A 17,799-nucleotide genomic window follows, 5' to 3' on the forward strand; every position below is an offset into this window, starting at 1 on the left:
TACATATAAAAAAAAAAGAAATCTTTAAAATATTTTGACAGCCTTTATTTTTCGTCTTAACGTTTTATATATATATATATGTATAGATTCTTTAAAAGAATCAATTTATAATTTATTTTATGAACTTTGCAAAAGAGTAATACGTAATACGATTCCGTAAAAAAAAAAAAACCGTAAACAAGAAATCGATTACGAGTTAAACATTTAAATGAGAGTAAAGTTCATAATTTACTTGTTACTTACTTAAAGAATTCTTCTATTTACTTTCTTACAACTCGACCGAGAGATATTTAAATCCACGGAGATTTTCTGGACGGAGATGGGCGAATTCTGGAAACTCGATTCGAGAGAACGAGAAAAAGATTTTCGCAACGTCTCTATCATGAATTTCTCATGGAACACCAGCGTCGAATATTTAGATATAGCGCGCGTCAACCCTCTCTTCCGAGCCATTCAATTTGCTTATTGGACGTTCACAGCCGGCTCACGGCACCGTGTATAATATGTGTGCGAGTTGGTTTGAATTTACGTAGGATCGTAACCGAGTAGTACGAAAATTTAACGTGGGAACTCGCTGACAAATTTTACGTCAACGGCAGCCATCGGTGCACCTGAGACCCGCCTTGGGACACACTTGCATGGGGCTGCAGGATTTGAGGAGCAATTTTTTTCTTTCCTTTCGCAGTTCTTCAGGATGGCTGAGATGTAGCGAACGACCGACAAATGCTTTACGTTAAATCGTTGAATGATTCGATTATGCTTGCGATAGATCTTTCGTATTATATAGCATCGTCAGATATGATACTTTATACGTATTTTCATGCATTTCTCATATACATGATATGAAACATATTAATTTATTGCCATGTGAATAAAATAGTTGATATTTTTACGTTGTTAATTTATCGGAAACTTTACCGAAAAACTTAAGATATAAATATATTATTAACTGTAAATACGTTTCATATATGCGTAGTACAAATTATGACCAAGCTTGAAGAAAAAAAGAAAAAATCAAATATTCGATGAAATAAGATTTTCTTTAGAAAATATTGTATATTGCAATATTCGTATTTTTTGATATTCTATCTGACAATGAGATATATGTGATAGTAGATTTTTTTTTGGAGAAACCAATTATTCGAGTAATAATTCAGTCTATAATAGTTTTCTTTCTTGATCGATAAATTCAAAAGAATTTACCTTTAGTGAAATTATATTGCTTTGACGAATTGCCGAATTCTGATGGTCCAATGAAAGATTATTGCATTAAACAATGTTATTCTTAAGGTTTATAAAGAGTTTCGGTAAAAAAAACCTGAGAGAAAGAAACAAATTTTTGCAAAGAAAGTTCAATGCACTTTCGTATCGTTTCAATTCTCCAATTTCGAATATTCTGTCAAAAAAATATGTACGTAATAAAAAATATTTATATGTATCGTGCTTTATAAGAAAATTCAATGTCGTAAGTGGAGTATAGAGAAATAAACACGTTGAAAACAATTGGATTAGAAGTTATTAACGGAATCTGAGCGGAAAACCTTTTTCTTTTCTTTAAAAACTTTCATGAACTTATAATTTACTTCATTCTATAAGTTCATAGCCTTTTATGTAACCTTTTTATTTTGCCTTTATTCGTCAAAAGTTAGAGAAACATTTATAACTCTAAAACAACAATCGCGATTCGTACGATTGTTATTGCTTCTGCGTAACAGCGTTTGTTTTCTTTATATTTTTGTGTATTAAACTTCCACATAAAAAAATATTTTTGCTAATATGTAAAAATATAACCATATACTGACGTATACAAATGTATTATTATCAGTTAATTTACAGAATAATTTTAAGTAATTATCCAAAATAAATGTGTTCCAATTTTTTAAAAATATTTCAAAGATATAAAAATTTACATTTAAATAAAATTATATGGAATTATTTTTAAATATATTTGAACTTTCAAAATAAGCAATTTCTACAAAAACGACCATTCAAATTCAATATCTTATAAACTCGAGTATATTATAATTTTCTTCATTCTTTAGAAAGAATAAATTAAACTCGCATTAAAATATATATATATATATATATATACTCATAAACGTGATAATAATATACTGTCACTAACTCTTTTTAAACTAAATACGTGATCTCAGCGATGACAGCTATTACTAGCATAGTGAAAGAATCAATCGATGTGGAAAAGAGGAAAAGAATATATAAAGTAATATTATATTATATATTTTTTCAGGAAGACAAGAAAAAGTTTTTTAATATCAACGATCGATCGTGGAGCCTTGTTAGATGCGTCCCTGCGTTTGCAACAGCGAAAGGAGATCACTTCAAGGAGGTAAGTCCTTGTACAGGCAGTCATCTTTTTTCGCTTGCTCTTTTAATTCAGTCTTTGCACCTCTCTTCGTCTATCACTTGCGCGGATCTCTTTCTTTTACGCGACATATACGCACCCGCACGCATTTACGCGCGTGTCGAACGGACGTTCTCCACGTGCAGCTGCCGCTTAAAGCGTGTACGACATATTAACTGTACCTGTTACGATGCCTGACGCACTTCTATAGCAATATTATCGATAAGCACAGCGGACTATTGCGTTACAATAATTTTCCAGTAACAATCAAAGATTATTGCAACAAATCTCGATTATCATTTTTACTAAATTTTGATAAAAGATAATTTTATACATGTATATATATAATTTTATTGATTTTTCTTTCCAATAATTTTCCCTTTTTGTAGAAATTAATTCTTAAAGCTGAAAATTTTGAATTCTTTATGCGCTCGAATAGTATAAAAAAATTTTATTATTAACTTGATTTTCTATATTATTATTGCATATCAATAAAATTTAAAAGAAAGATTTATTTGGCGCTCTAAACACACATGTATATGTGAGATATTTTAATTAAATTATATACTTAAAATAAAAGGAAAGAGATACGAGTAATTATATTATATATATAAATTTTAAAGTAATATTTAAAGTAGTATTGTATAATATATTTTAAACACATAATCTCACAAATTAAACAAATAATTCTGACCATTAAATAAAAAAAAATTGCTCAAGACAGACTCAGACGCCAAGTTGATCGGGAATGTTAATGAAATGATAAAAACTTCGCGAAAAGTGTATATAGATGTGTATATATTCTCTATACATATATATTTAATGTATATATATATACTTATATATTTTCTTTTTATTTACATATGTAATAAAATATATATGTAAAATATAAATGCAAAGCATTAAGATGAAAGGGTCGATCGGAAGTAAAATGACACTAATCTCTTCGGATACGAACAATAAATTATTTACGTGAGCACGAGCCCCGATAAATTTTATTAATCGATTACTTAATAAACACGTCTTTCACAGGCACTTAACAAATGCGAAACTTTCAGATTTTTATGAACTTTGCCATTCGACATCTCAATTCGCGCTCGCGCGCGCGCGCCCACAAATAACGAATTCGATGGACCGTACTAGTCGGGAGGCCACAAGGGGATGAGGGACGCAATGACCATGATCAACGAAATTAAAACGACTCTTTTTCGTCTCATGCAATATTAACGTTAATTCGCGTACACGCGGTCCCTGACGATATATTATTTCAACGACGTGAGCGTGATACTTATTTCGATAACCGCCGCGACACAATATTGTATTTTATATCGAATAATCGAGCCAGGGGTACCACTTTACCTGGTATAATTATCGCTGTCCAAAACGAAATGCAAATAGGCCCTCCTTTTCTCTCCTCTCCCCTACTCCCTCGTAACCGCAGTATTTCAGTACGAGCGTATCGCGCGGCGATATTATCTTAAACGTTGTAATATATTTAATGATGTAAGAAACGGGTTCAAATACGCGTGTTACGTCGTGCAGCACCGCTACGCACTTAACATCCATGAAGCCGAGTACTTATGAGCTTCATCACTGTCGAACCGAGGCTTGCAAGAGATGGTGGAGAAAAAGAGGAAGAGAGAGAGAGAGAGAGAGAGAGAGAGAGAGAGAAGAGATGATTGAAGAAAAATGAAGAAAGCCAAGCAACTAAGTTGAGATAGTTTATGTCACTATTCAGACCTCAGACTTGTTGCCCGCGTATAAATTTGATATCGGTTATGTCGATAGTAATCATGAACCAAATGGGTCTAAAAAGAATCGGTAGAAAAAGGCTTTCTTCAGAATCAAAATTAAGAAAATGAGAAAGTTGAAATCATAGTAAAAATTGTTGACAGCAAACTGAGGAGAAAATTAATAGGAGATCTTTCCAGATGTAGAAATATACATTAAAAAATCAGTAAACGTATATATAGATATATAATGAATGGTTTGAAAATTGGAGGAGAAGCCAAAAGAAAGCAGAGTTAGCGCTGCATAAAAAAATGACTGCAAACAGTAATCTTCAATCTAATCTTAAAGTATCTTTCCGCAATATTTGATTAAAAATTCCGGAAATCATTATTGTATTTTCTTTTTTATTTAATTAATTTATTGTCTTGTATCTCTTCGATACGAGGCCGTATATTGTAGAATATCCTGACACTGTTACAGAATTAGAGAACTAAATGGATCGTAAAATTGTACCTTTGGACGGATCGCGCGTAATTGTATCTTGGTTATTCGATGCACCAATAAACGCACGTGATAGTTAAGTAACGATTGAATCCCACGAATGTTCGATCGAGCGGATCTTAATCACGTATTCACCGAACACAATCGCACATACGCGTGATGCGTGTCCAACATCTCTTGCATCGGGACGTTGGGACGTCGGGCGGAAGGAGATGGGAACTAAGTGATTGGAGGCTCAAAGGGAGATAGCCGCTCATCGAGGCAATATTGCAATGCAGCGATCGATAAGAGAGATGCTTCCCTCAACGTCGTAATTAATACAAAGCGCTATAATTGTCCGAGCGATTTCTATGTGAGTGATGAGAAAGGCTTACAGAAGGATGAAGGAGAGAAAAAAGGATGTCGGATGCATAAAAGAAAACTCTATAGAATTCAAATAAATTCATATAGTGCCATCCATTCATTACGTTTGAATTAATTCGCGAGAACGTAAGTTAGACTTAAATAGAATACATTAATTATTTTCTCCATCTTGCTATTTATGACAAAGCTACCGAGAAATTTTTCGCCGAACAAACGGTCCGGAACCGAGGTCGAATCGATGTTAACAGGAAGTCAGATTGAAAACATGTGTCTTTACCGTATCCGCGTTCGCACGGTTAGTAGTATTTAGCGCGGGAATGCGGTTCATGATTACCGGTTCTCATTGCTGCGGTAGACGTGCGCCAGTGATGGATTAGGTTCATGGATATCTAATCAAGGACAAATACACATACAACGACCAATTTGTCTACGCTAACTTTTTCTCACGACCGAAAAAGACGGAATAGAACGAATCATCTTGGTGTGAGTGCGGGACACAATATACATATTTTAAATGGAAAGAAGATATATATATATATATATAGAGAAATATATACGCATATACACTTCTCAAAGTTTTCTATATATCTATTTCATTAATGTTCCCGATCAACTTGGCGTCTCAGACTGTCTTGAGCAATTTTTTTTTATTTAATGGTCAGGACTATTTGGTTAATTTGTGAGATTATGTGTTTAAAATATATTTAGATATATCATTTGAAATACAATGTATTACTGTAATATTAATATAAGATCCATTATTTTAAAATATAAAATAAAAGTTTGTCACTCACCAATCGATACGCAGCAGTGAAGTTGATGCCATTACAGCTACGTTGATCTGTATTTAACATACAAATATAAGATCCAAATTATAAGAGCATCCATAAAATAATTAATATTTCAAAAATTATTATCGTGCGCATTGAACTTTATATTTGATGCATACAATAAAACAGAGATTTAATAAAATAATTTTATAAATTCTGAAAAAATGCTACTTTTTATTACTGTTTAACATCATAATGAACGAGGTAAAAATAAAAACGCGAACAAGTAAAAGATACAGAATGGGAAATAAAAACATCACCATCTTATGTTATGCGGACGACGGTGTTACTTGCAGATAAAGCTGCAACACCTAATCAACGAATTTAACTGAGCATTAAAAACATTCAACATGATTATTTTAACTGATAAGATCAAAAGTATGACAATAGTTGTAAACAATAAAATCATAGAACAAGTAACAAAATTCAATTACCTTGGTGTCGAAACATCCAGCTACGAAGATCAAGATAATGAAGTCAGACATCAAAGTAAATAAAGCTAATAAAATACCTGGACGACACAATATGACGCAACAAACATCTCAATATAGAAGTAAAGTCGAGAATATACATGATCGTGATAAGAATGATAATCACGTATAGCAAGAAACAAACGGATGTTAGAAACAGCCGAGATGAAAATAGTTTGCAAAATAGCAGAAAGAACGCAACTCGACCGCATACCTAGTGAAACCATAAGAAGGAATTGTGAGGTAGACAACATTAACAATTGAATAAAGAAGATAAAGAAAGAATGGAACAATCACATTAGTAGGATGTCAGGAGACAGAATAGTAAGAATAGAGAGACAAATCTCCAAATGGGAGGCGTAGTATAGGGAGACCAAGAAAAGAATAGACAACTTGGAAGTCAGATAAGGCGAATCGAAGAAGAACAGGCAAAAGCCTAACAACATGGAAGATTGAAGATGAAGAAGAAGAAGATATCGAGATCTTGGGGTATTCTGTAGATTTATCAAAATAGATGAACAGTATTTTATGATTTATTTAAGTAGAAGATTGCTTTCTAATATATAATGGCGCATATAACTAATTTGTGCGGTTGTCTATTTGTCGAAGAAATCGAATCTTATAAATCAAGGACATAAATCGCATCTCGAATCCTCGTAGTACGTTGATTTTAAGCGAGCATTTCCCGTAGACAACATGTGACCCTTTTGCAACGCAGTATTACTCGACTTGTACTACTGTCTGTATTGTCAATATGTGCCTTCTCGTTTTTTTATCTCGCTCTTCTTTTGCGTCATTTTGGCGCCTCTGATACAATGTGAAATTGCTTTATCGATTTAAAGACTAATAGATTTATAGCTTCTATCATTGGAAATTCCATGAGAGAAAAGAGGAAAATAAATTTTTCAAGCTTATGCACAATATTAAATTAACACGTTCGTGGAATTCCATGTTATTTACAAATTGTAGAAAATTATTCTGAAATTATCATGAAATATTTTAAGTATGCTTAATATTATTCTATCAAAAGTATTCATGTGTATACTGAACCAACTTATTAATTAGATATAATTTGCTTTAAAAAGTTTTTGCACAACAACAATTGGAAGAGAAAGGCAGCATTAATATAATTGTATATACATATATATATATATATATATATTTTTGCAATTCTGAGATATAACAGACCTTTTCTAAAGAATAAATAATTTATATTTATACGCCAATATCGATAAATAAATTTCATAGCGAAATTTTCTTCCACGAAATTAAACGCTTTTCCGTTTTTCTCCTTCGAGGTTCCGGGACGATTATTTTCCGGAACAATTCTCCGAGATACCTCACGAACAGAATAAAATTGCGGCGCCGATTTCACGGTTTTACTTTCCGCATACCTCGTCCTCGTGCTCTCCTACGTATTGCCGATGAAATCCACAGTCTTTCCGTGAACGCGCGTTTATCTATTCGTGGCGCGTTCAGCCTTCGATCCTCTAAAACGCGATCCATACGACGCGAAGAAGCACCGATTGGCTTCCCCTTTCAACCTCTGAGATAGGATTGACTGCAGTCGGTGGATTTTCAGAGCGACGCGATATCGACGTTCCGGTGGATTTCACGCGGATCCGACAATGGGAACCGCGATGGTGCGGAGAAGGGGCGCGGGCGGAGGGGGGGGGGGCACGACTTTTCTACGACTCGGCGAAATAAATTGAAATCCCAAGGGCGGCGGCTACGATCCCGTAATTTGCGGCGCGAAAGAAACTCCGTAGAGACGGGCATTTAACGTCATCCGCGCCCGCGCCCGCGGACGCAGCGTTGTTCCTTTCGAGCGAAACTATGAAAAATTTCCGCGATGTCTGCCGTCGACGATAAGGCTAATAAATTACCATGCATCCGTCTTTAGCTCCTCTATCCGAGTTTGCGACCGCGTCGCGAGCGCCGTCCATTACAACGCATCGCGTGAAATATTACAGTGTAATTCTGTCGAGTGTCACTGGGACAGCTGCACCGATATAAATGACTGCTGAATCTGTGCTTATTTTCTGTGCGGCTATGCGTGAAGTAATATTTTTCTAAACAAGAAGGCGCAATAGAGGACTATGATTTCTTTAATATACATAAGATCCAAATTATAAGAGCACCCATAAAATAATTAATATTTATAAAAATTATTCGTACACATTGGACAACTTTACATTTGATGCGTACATACTAAACAAACATTTAATAAACTAATTTGATAAATTCTGAAAAGATTCTAGTTTTTAGTAAGTAACTTTTACAAGATTATAACTTTATAAAAAAAATTTTATTTTTATATAAACCATATTTATATATACCATAAATATGTATGTATTTAGTGTCAAGGTGTCTACTCGAATCTTGTAAAAGATTCCCTGATTTTCCAGATATTTTTCCAGGTGAGTAAAGAGAATATTTTCAAGATTTTTTTAATACAACTCTCTCTACAAAAATTTTTTTATTACGTTTTCTAATATTTTTCATTCATACGAAGGGAAAACACAGAGTCTCTTAAATTTCAAGTGTTAAATTTATGAATGCCGTAAAAAACTGAATAACCTAAATAAGATAAACAATTTTTACTTGTATAAAATTTTCATCTCTTTCATTTCTTTATCATTAAAAATTACAAAGAATATGTACTTCACATTCAATATTATGTTAAGACATTGAATATATAAACAAAACAAATATATAGATATAATATATTTTAAATGCATAATGTCACAAATTAAACAAATAGTTCTGACCATTAAATAAAAAAATTGCTCAAGAAAATATTTATATAATTATAAACAACAGTAGAACTTTTATGATACAAGTAAGATTTAATTCGTGATACAATAAAATAGACTGCTTCGAAACATCATTCTATCTTTATTCTACGTTTCATGAGAATAAATATAGAATGATGTTTCGAAGCAGTCTATTTTAGTAATTGTATCACGAATTAAATTTTACTCGGAGTATTCGCGGTCTTGATTGCAGCCATAATGTTAAATATTAAAGTGTTGCAGAAAGATTATAGCGACATTCTGTCCGTTTCTCTCTTAAAAAAAATTGCCCTCTAATTTTTCAAAGAATTTCTCAATAAACCTTAGTTTGAAAATTTTTTTCTTTCTTTCTTTTTCTTTATATTTCTTACATTTCATACATATTATAATTTACATTAATTGAATTTTTATATCTTCTTTATATTGTAAAATTCTGATATGAATAAGAAAAATTACTCATTCAGAAAAAAAACTTGACTGTTTAAAAATTTTCATTCTTAAAAAATTATATTATTTTGACGTCCTCAGACAAATGTTAAAAATTTATTCTTATAAATATTCATAAAGAATATCATAGTCAAAATATAATGAGAGATAATAAAGTTAAATGATGAAATGCTGATTCGCTTTATATTTGTATTCAGAGATTTCGAGTATAGATTGACATATTTTAAACATTCATATTATACAACAGAGAGAGAGAGAGAGAGAGAGAGAGAGAGAGAGAGAGAGAGAGAGAGAGAGAGAGAGAGAGGAGGAAGATGAGAAATTGAAATGTCAATCAAGTATTCATCGACCAGTGCACAAATTTTGCGCGCATCTCATTAAAATGACTGAATCTTTCATCAAACGTTAATGCATCTAAGAGTTATGAGATTAACGGTGAGTACATAACCGCATCTCCTGCCTTGACCGTACGAAATTAATAAGTCATTTCGGTATCTTCTTTGAACAGCTGACACAATGTAGTTAAAAATATATAGATTCACTTATAATTAAACAATTATAAATTTGACCAAATGATCCAATCGTAAAAAATAATTGTTTATTAAGTTCAGTTTTCTTCCCAGAAGAAAAGAGGAAAATTAAAATTTTCGTGTAAATAGACATATACATATATATATATATATATATAGCTTCTTGGCACTGTTGTAAAAAAATGGTGCAAACTATATATTTGCGTACCAACGTTAACATTCTTTCTTAACCGCGAGCTGTTTTATCTGCGTTGGAATCTCTTACCATATCTCTCTCCCCGTTCTAATAATTAAGAAAACGCGTGCTGGGAGACGTTTGAATTTATATCCGCTATTCCGGGCGGGCATCTTTATCGGCTCACCGGATGCAATCTACTCGTGCGTGTGGGGAAGCACGAAGAAATCGACGATTACCGCGCGCTGGAATTGCTGTAGCGCCAGATTTTTGCGAGAGTCCTCTCGTTATCTGATAGTTTGGCAAAGGATGGGGGGGGGGGAGGGCGGGGGGAATGAAACTACGTTAGAAAGATAGAGGGAGGACCAAAGTTTCCCGAACGAAACCCCTTTGCCGCGCTACCGTTTGCTACCATTGCTACGACCGACGACGACGACGACGACGACGACGGCAGACGGCTCGCATAAAAAGCCACGAGAAAGTCTCGCGACATTCTTTCGGTTCCACGAATTCCGATATCACAAGGAACTTGCTCCAAATAATTTCCTCCCCGGACCGTTGCCGGCGAGACGCCGCTGCGGCGGCAAATAGCGAAACAAACTTCCGCCCCTGATCCGAAGGGAAAATTCATTCGGAATTGTCCGATAAGAAGCCGAATCCATCGGATACGACCTAGGGACAAACGAGTTATCGTCCCCTCCGTTCGCCGCCGTATCTTCTACCGCATAAAAGCGGTGAATCAGCTTTGCTCATGTGTCTATTCCTTTTTGTTCGTTTCCACTCTCTCCCTCTGATTGTGAGTCATTTTAGAGGGCTACGAGTGAGGAGATATTGTTATTTACGTGAATGATTGTTATACGAAACGACGTGCCGTAATATTGACGCTAAAAATGTGCGGATATTCGTAAAATATGAATCAAATCAAATCACAATTTTCTGATAGAGTGGAGGAGAATTCAATCATTCGACATAGTTACATAACTCTAAAACTGTCGGGGTATCGAAAATTATCATCGAATTCCTTCCGTTATTTCTACATCGTACACGAAGAAATAAAAATTTATTTTACTCTGTGAGACTGAATTGTTTCTGCGTTAACTCGGAAGCTTATGTTATGCCAGACCTTCAAACCTGATAAGTTAAGTGGAAAAAGGTTGAGGTAAAAGAGACACGTGTGAAAATTATCATACCGATCGTATTGGCGATCTATATGTATTTCTTCACTAATGTACAAGATACTACTTACATGTGTGCGAAGCAAATTAGATTACTGTTCGCGCTTTCATACGCAGTCATATCGATTCCTCGCGGAAATTTCACTCTTGAGAGAATCACGAAGGAATGTAACGGGATCATGAACCGCTATCGAGGACGAGGTTGGTCTCTTATTTAGCGAATAACTACACTCGCCAAGTTTGCGGCACAATTTAATTAAATTAGATCTTAATGTTAATTCACGGAGCGCATCTTTGCAAAATTCATGCTCAAATAATTTCAACGTAATGTTATTATACTGTCAACATTAAAACCGTTTCATCGCGATATAGATAAAATGACGTTTCAGATGTTATCAAACTGCTTTTATGGATTTCAATTGATAGTAATAAAATATTAAAATACTTAAATATTAATGTTCTATCACTTAGATATGCTTGATTATTATCAATATTAATATAGTACTTTATTATTTAGTATAATTTAATTACTATGTCAAAATTTCCTATAATAGGAATTAATATTTGAATTCAACTTTTGCAACTTTACATTGATTTCTTATAATATTCTAAAATAAAATCTCGCATTATATTATTAAATCTTGTAATCGACTTTACAGTATTCAAAAAGTAATAATAAAAGTAATAATATGGTAATTATTTCTAGTTTAATATAATTTAATCATTACATAATAATTTGTTAATCATAACATTCAATATTATTCTTTCTTTTACCTTTTATTACAATTTAAAAATAACGTATAATCTTAGAATTGATTAAGTTAATTTAATTGCTCGATTAAATTGAGGATCAGCGAAGATCTAACTTGCTTAACAAAATCGGATGTAAACGAGCAGAAGTTTCTAAGAATCAGCCCTCAATTGATCCGCGATACCCTCTCGCACGTCACATTTTTCATTACTCTCCCCCTTCCCAAACGAAGCGTCGATATTTCTTGTCGGGTAGCGTAATCGAGAAGGCGTACAACGCCGAGGGCGGCTGAGAGCGCCTCGGCAAAGTACAAAGTTCTTCATGCCTGATAATATAATGAGAGTTTGCTTTGAGGGGCGGCACCGCTCGGCGACGGGTCGAGAGCATCCCTTTCGAGGAACCAGGCGCGAGGAAAGCGTCCCGACGATCGACATAACCGACGCGCGCCTTATCACGAATAAAAGATGAGCGTTCAAAACTTTGCCGAGCGCGTGCTTGCCCGGCGGGCAGATGTGTTGCCGAAAATATGAGTGATTTTTCCATTTCTCGCGGATGGAAAGACAGTTTTTAAGAGTCTCCTACGTAGCCATTCTGCGATTTAAATCAAAAACGTAACTCGCTTTTACGCAAAGACACTTTTTATTAATAAATCGCTTAAAATAAGGTTTACAATTGTTATTAAACATCTTTTTTCCGTAAAAGCCTGATTGAATTTAATTGGTCCCTGCATGTTTTAATCGTGCATATTCAGAAATTGGGTGGTTCTTCTTAAATCTACTTAAAACTTCATTTTATATTTTAAGTGCGTATCTTATTAGCACTCGAAGAACATACTATATCATAAGAATGAGTATAGAGCCAAAATAATAAATTGTCCGACACTAGCAATTACAATAAAAAACATTAATAAAATAATATCTCTTTTATGATTTTTTTTTATGTCATTTGAAATGATTTAATTGAATGTCCGCTTTCTGTGCAATTTCTCAAATTTTTTGCACGTCACAATGTGTCCGCTAACAACTTAATACAATAAACAATAATTCGATTTATCACGTTCGAAGATGTAAAAATGCCAAATTAATTTAGTACTCATCCGTCAGTTCGCGGCGATTTCGGAGTATCAATTGTTGTTACATATCATATCTCGCAGTTGTTTTTATCATAGATACAAGCGTCGCGAATTTATTCCTTCCATGGTTTTCATTTAGTTTATCCGTCGAGCTTGCGAAAACATTCGGTCGGCCATCGTGATTTGTCATTTTGATATCCGTGGCGATCGCGTAAATTTTCGGACGCGTAATTTTTCGGTCTCCGCCGTGACGAGAATTAACGTTTCACGGCACTCATAATTTTTATTGAAACGCTTTCTATGGTTTTTTTTGCACATGTTGTCGCGTTGGATTTTATGTTTCTCATAGGACACCACTCGCGAATATAATCGCGCCACCGATAATTTGTCTAACCGTGTGTACACGTACGTACAATTTCGCATGCATTCTCAGAATTCGCAATAAAACATGAATTATAATTGTTTTATAAACTTGATTTTTTAATGAGAAAGATATAATTTTGGCATATGTGATAATGATAAGAAAATAAGGAACGAATATAATAATTTTCAATTCCGATTCAAGTACTCGTAAAAAGATCCATCGGATGAAAAACCATGATCACAATGTTCTTGTTCCTTAGGGACGTACGGACGCGGTTTACTTGAATTAACAGCCACATTGGTTCCCACTGGAACCAGCCAGTTCGAGGAGATGCTACCGCGGTAGACGGGGTCGCGTCGCGGTGGCGAGACAAAAGTAATTAAACCCAGAGGAGTACTCGATAATTTAAGGAGAAATTGGACGGATCAGTTACGTCAAAAGTTAATAAATCTAATAAATTTTAAGATTCATTTGACATTGCACTTTTAGCTTTTTAAAAAATAAAGCTAATAATTAATTGTGAATTAATTTGTGAATTAAAGTAAAGATTTGCTCTGTAGAATATAATTCTCAGTCTCATTAATCTCAAAATCATAAATATTATCTTATATCGTGAACTAATTTTTTATAGTGATGGTACCGCGAAAACTTTATAGTAACTGTGCACAAAAATTTATGAAAATAAAAATTTACAGAGCAAATTTTTACTCATAAATGAATTATTAATTTTATATTTTAAAAGTGATTTTCATAATGTCAAACTCCAAAATATATTAATTCCAAAATTTATTAACTTTTCACGAAGCTGATTCGTCCACCCAACACACGTACAGCGTCCAGGTCTGGTTAGAACTGTGTCTTTCTCCTTCTGTAGTTACACAAGCACATCGGCAACATCTTCCACTCTATCTCACGCAATTCAACGAAATATCGAGCGAGAAGCAAGTCTATAGAAGCCCTTCTACGAGCGATGAAAACACGGTGCAACAGCATTATACATACAGCATCACGTACACGGAAATACGTTTGGATATTATTCGGAAATGCAAATTGGACAACGGGGTGAGTGGTATAGCGGAGAATTGCCGTAAGATTGGCTAGTCGTTAATTTTTTTCAAGGAAATTCAATGAGAATCGCGCGAATGATACAGCGAATTTCACGACTGGCCATTTTGCTCGCTGTTAATTACCAGATCGTAATTATTATCGTCGACAATTATGACGCTCGCATCACTATTCAGTCATAACGCGATTGTTATTTTCTCTCGTTTTTCCTACGCGCTCTATGAAGTTTATAAAATGTATTCGGCTTCATTTTGCGGTCTGCATTCGATTTCGATTTAAAAGATCCAATGCAATAATAATCTAACTTTTTTTAAGTGTTAAAAGAAAAGTTGAGACTATTAAATTTAGATGTTTCTTGAACACATTAAATCTTAAAACGTTCAGAAGTTTGGTTAATATTGACTTTTTTTCTTGTATAGAGACTTTTAGAAAAGAAACTATGTAATATCGTGTGTTAAATTTCTCAATTTTAATTAACAAGTTAAATTAACAACATTCTTTTCAAAGTTTAACCTCCATATGAACACAACATGAGATTTTAATTTTTAATCTCTTATCCGACAACAAGACGTTATATTAACTTACTCGGGTAAAGTTTTTATTAATCTAACTCTAATTAAAGTTGTGTATATGTAAAGTTTAACGCAAGAAACAAAATAAATTGAAACCATTTCGGGTGGATTAGAAATTTTGCGCAACACATAAAAGAAGACCATTTCGAGAAATTGGCAATCAAACGCTTGTATTTGAAAAAACAAATTGTTCAATTTATATATAGCTGAATAGATCGTTAAAGTCTACGAAACGAGTATTTGGATGCCGCGCACGCATGAATTGCCAAAATTTCACATCGAACAGTAATGAAGTCGAATGATATTACTGATAATAAGATAAGTAGTAGTAATTAGATTTTCAATTGAGCGTCGTTACCGTCATTTGTCGCAATCAGGGAACTATGAATAAATTTCTTTATTAAATTTATATAAATATGCATCGATTGATTATCGTTATAGCCCGTATCCACTGTATGTATTTTTTCAAATTGTTTTCCAAATATACAGATAAATGATTGCCAATTTTTCAAAGTGGTCTTCTTTTACGTGTAATAACGGTATAGAAGCGTAATAAAATATGTATTACATGCCAGATCCAAATGCAAATAACACAAGCGCCCAAAGATAAATGGATCCACATATCGGATATATTTATTTTTACCGGTCTATATTTATTTTTCTCCTACTCGCCAATATTCTTGCGAGAATTGCTTAAACAATTGTGAAGCCTTAATTACGGTTAATAAAATTGCTGCATCGGGCATTTGTTGCAGACAAGCAAGCAACAAAAGTTGCTGATAATTAAAAAAAAACTGCAAAATCATGCGAATCACAGACTAGTGAGAAAACATTTGCAATTGTGCCTCCGGATTTTTATTCCAAACTTTAATTATATGCTACAGCGTTGCTCAAAATGAGACTCGCCTGATGTAGAGAACTAAAAATATATATAGATTGAAGCACAGATTCTTCACAAATTAATGACAATATCTGAATCTCCTTGATTATATGCACATATCTTTTTTTTTTTTTTTTTTTTTTAATTTACGGGAACTCTCGCTCAAAATCCGCTGGAGAAAGACGTATGCCTAAAAAAAGCTACGTCCTCCCATTGCATATGTGTTTCAATAAAACTAAAATCCAATAGTTTGACAAGAGAGAACGAGCATTTTTGTCGTAAGACACAATCAGGCTTTAAGTGTTCATTCGTGTGTCTCAAGTTAAAGGTTTCAAACGGGCTTTACGGTTTGCCAAGATCGTCGCGGTAGATCGACTAAACCACTTGGCTAAACTAATCAGGATTTAGTGTGCACGGACGACCACCTCGCTCGACTGTCGGTGAGGATTCCTACAGAAAATGCGTGGCACGCGGCAAAGAAAGTCGCCCGGCCAGACTCCAACGATGCAAAAACGATGAGATTCGGACCGACAAACTCCCCCCCTCCCCTCCTCTCCCCTTCCCCCGCATGCTCTGGGTCGAGGGAGAACCCGTAGACCTGGGCCTTTTGCAGATACTTATTATTGTTAGTGTTACGAGCCGAGGAATACTAATTGTGCGTGTATCATGAAATTTGAGAATTTCAAAGAATAATAAACGATGAAAAAAATAAAAAAAAAAAAATAAAATAAAATAGCACAAATAAGCTTTCGAGGAAATAAATTTAAGTGCGGTTTATTTATATTATTTGCCGCTGGAATTTGATACAGATTGACCCGATAAATAATTAAAGAGTAGTAATTAAATGTCTCCGAGGGACTTAACGTCAATAATATACTTGAATAATATAATTAACATTTAAATTGTGATCGTGGCAGTTTAACATTGAAATGCGGTGACTGAATAGCAGCCATGAAGGGATATTCGTCGCGCGCGTTATTGTTTTATTATAAACGTTATTATATATTATATTCGAGCTTGATTTCGATATTCACATCGATAATTCAGTATTGTGTAGTTCTACCGACAATACGGGATATATAATGCCAAGCGTAGGCTGGTGAGCAACATATCACGGAAAATATTGTAAGCAGACGATACTTGTCCTGTCTGACACATTCATTATACAATCAATATCATCTATCACACATTATCCACCTGCCAGTCAGTAATTTCATTTACTAACCGCAACGCAAATTCTAATTGTAAAGTAATGCATTTCGGTGAAAAATTCCAAATAAAAATTACTTATCTTTTAGAGCAGAAATTTTTAATTATGATTTTAAAATCGGTAATGTTTTAAATTTTTTATTAATTACAATCTGCTTTTTTTGTAAAAATTTCTTTAATATATAAAAATAATTTAATTTTTTTTATACACATTAGCTTCTTTTAGATCTAAGCCATATAATTACGTCTTAGTTATTGCTATTTTATAGAATTTTATTAATTGTTACATTCCTTAATTTAATTAATTCATTGTAATTTAAGATTCATTGTCAAAATATAAAAATAACATTATTGTGCATTATCACGAATATTCAAAGTCAATATATACGTTATAAATATAAAGAGCCAGCAGTTTTTTAAATCTCTCTTAAACTTATTATATTCATCATTGTAATAATTATTTTAAAATATATATATATATATATATATATATATATATTTCATATA

The 17,799-nt window shown here is 33.6% G+C and overlaps 1 protein-coding gene across 1 annotated transcript in view; it reads right to left on the reverse strand.

Annotated features, from left to right (window-relative positions):
* Positions 1-5,631: 5,631 nt before the first annotated feature.
* LOC140675195 (uncharacterized) overlaps positions 5,632-17,799 on the reverse strand; it is a 120,676-nt gene continuing 108,508 nt past the window's right edge. The window contains exon 4 of the transcript XR_012048342.1: positions 5,632-5,798. The gene's annotated coding sequence lies outside the window, so the exon portion shown is untranslated. The remainder of the gene's footprint in view (positions 5,799-17,799) is intronic.

Source organism: Anoplolepis gracilipes, chromosome 17 (genome assembly GCF_047496725.1).
Source record: "Anoplolepis gracilipes chromosome 17, ASM4749672v1, whole genome shotgun sequence".
Classification (NCBI taxonomy): domain Eukaryota; kingdom Metazoa; phylum Arthropoda; class Insecta; order Hymenoptera; family Formicidae; genus Anoplolepis; species Anoplolepis gracilipes.